At 32.9% G+C, this 2,514-nt stretch overlaps 1 protein-coding gene across 1 annotated transcript in view; it reads right to left on the bottom strand.

Annotated features, from left to right (window-relative positions):
* LOC106530072 (brain-specific angiogenesis inhibitor 1-associated protein 2) overlaps positions 1-2,514 on the bottom strand; it is a gene marked incomplete at its 5' end in the record, with an annotated part of 67,188 nt that overhangs the window by 43,494 nt on the left and 21,180 nt on the right.

Below are 2,514 nucleotides of genomic sequence, written 5' to 3'. Positions count from 1 at the left end.
GGGAGGAAAACAGAGCTGCTTCATGGAAGAAGAACCTCAGCTCAGCGCTACACATTCTCCTCTCATCACTGAGGTCCTCCATCCACATGACAGAGAGGAGAAGGTAGAAATGACTCAGCCTGCAACTGAAAATATGCAGGGAGGAAAACAGAGCTGCTTCATGGAAGAAGAACCTCAGCTTAGCCTGTTAGCCTTTGTGCTAGCGCCAGCGCTATATTGCCTTATATGTATTAGCTCAGCGCTACACATTCTCCTCTCATCACTGAGGTCCTCCATCCACATGACAGAGAGGGGAACGCAAAAATGACTCAGCCTGTAACTGAAAATATGGATGGAGGACCTCAGTTTAGCTTGTTTGTCGTGCTAGGATCAAGCTAATACATATAAGGCAGTATAGCGCTGGCGCTAGCACAAAGGCTAACAGGCTAAGCTGAGGTTCTTCTTCCATGAAGCAGCTCTGTTGTCCTCCATCCACATTTTCAGTTACAGTCTGAGTCATTTCTACCTTCTCCTCTCTGTCAACGCTCTCTGGTTTTATTTAAAAGAGTTGATCGTCAGATATTGTCCAAGATTAACCTTCAGGGTGGATACAACTCGCTCACACTGAGGACCTATCCACGTCATTTACCCAGAATGCTTTGTGTGTAAATAAAATGGCTCTGTCCGTGTTAAAATATATTTTTAAAAATTTACAAAACTAAACAGCCTACAGTATTTTTACAGTCTTTAAAATTTTAAAATATATATTACACTGACGGGACCATTTTGTTTACACGAAAAGAGCTGTACGAATTATCAACAGAAAACATTACAGTCACCCATCAAATACTTTATTTTGTCAGTTGAAATTATTGAAATTTTATGATATATATAAAATAAAAAAATATATAATTTTAAATTTTTACTGTCAAATATTTGTTTATCAAATAAAGTCTAATGTTACAACTAATCAGGGATCCCTTGAAGAAATCAATATTAGATATGAAAACAAATAACTGACTTCCAATTAATCACTAAATAATGCTTTATTAGATTAAAATCTGTCCCATTCAATACTGATAACATCCGTTTGGACGGACCAGAAAGATACATCCTCTTTGTCCTCACTCGGAGGTCTAACTTTGTTTGAACAAAAAAATTATCATTAAATTTGGATAAAACTAATTGTATGAAATTCAGTAATAGAAAGAGAACTATTGGTTTCCCATTTAGAGTTGATGGTGTTGAGATCTGTAGAGTCAGTGAAGTTTTTGGGTGTTATTAATGAAAAAATGACATGAAAATCTCGCATAAAAGAACAAAAATAGTCAAATCCATTGCAGTAATGTATAAAGTAAGGGACTTATACAAATTTGTTTATGTCATATAATGTAATAATTGCTCCACACTTGATCTATTGTATTGAATTCCTGGGGGAAAGCATATAAAKCAACTGCAAATCCCATCTTTATTTTACAGAAAAGAGCTGTACGAATTATCACCAGAAAACATTACAGTCACCCATCAAATACTTTATTTTGTCAGTTGAAATTATTGAAATTTTATGAATTGGTTGATCAAAATATTTTGCAGGTCATGTATAAGGCTCAAAAATGCATTACCTTTAAATATCCAATTAAATTTTGTTAAGTGAGTAAGTAATTATAATCTTAAGGGACTAGAGATTTTTGTAAAGCACAAAATTTTTTGAACAACTTTGAAGGATCGATGTACTTCAGTACAAGGAATAAGACTGTGGAATAATCTGGAAAGTAATTATATTAAAAAAGATGGCTCAATAAATGTGGTTAAGAGAATGATAAAAGTTAGTTTTTTTGTTATGTTTTGTTATTTGAAGATTATTATTGTTTGAATTAAAAAAAATTTTGAGAGGGGGGCTGCAGATATTAATAGAATTTATTTCTTCTGTTGCCTTTAATTTTATTTGATTTGTATTATTTGTTTTGTTTTTTAAATGAAAATGAATAAAACTAAAAATAAATAAAAATACAAGGAAGGATGCGGCCCACCCCTTCTCCCAGAACCAGGCTGGTTGGGCCAACAGAACGAAGCATCAGTTCTGAGCTCTGGAAAATAGGACTTTTACTGTATGTGCCCCAGAGGTAAGCAAAGTCCAACCACAGAGAACACCTGGAGTCCAGTTAGACACACTTAGTGTTAAGAATATATTTTTCATTGTTTTAGACACAGATAGAGCAATCTGCAGCAACAAGGCGGCAGCAAAACGTAAGAAAAAAATCATAATATCTAAATGTAAATGAACAAATAAATAAATAAATAACAACAACAACAATTTAACAGTTTTACATATATCTGTTTATGGTGGATTAAATGTTTAACAGATTATATTTTCTTCAGCAACCTAATTGATTCCTGTTTTGTTACATTTTATACAGGTGCTGGAAATAAAATTTGAATATCATGAAAAAGTAGATTTATTTCAGTAATTCATTTAAAAAGTGAAACTTGTATATTATATTCATACATTACATACAAACTCATATATTTCAAATG

This window comes from Austrofundulus limnaeus, unplaced genomic scaffold, assembly GCF_001266775.1.
Source record: "Austrofundulus limnaeus strain Quisiro unplaced genomic scaffold, Austrofundulus_limnaeus-1.0 Scaffold4, whole genome shotgun sequence".
In the NCBI taxonomy this organism is placed as follows: Eukaryota; Metazoa; Chordata; class Actinopteri; order Cyprinodontiformes; family Rivulidae; genus Austrofundulus; species Austrofundulus limnaeus.
This window is presented reverse-complemented; position numbering and strand designations above follow the sequence as displayed.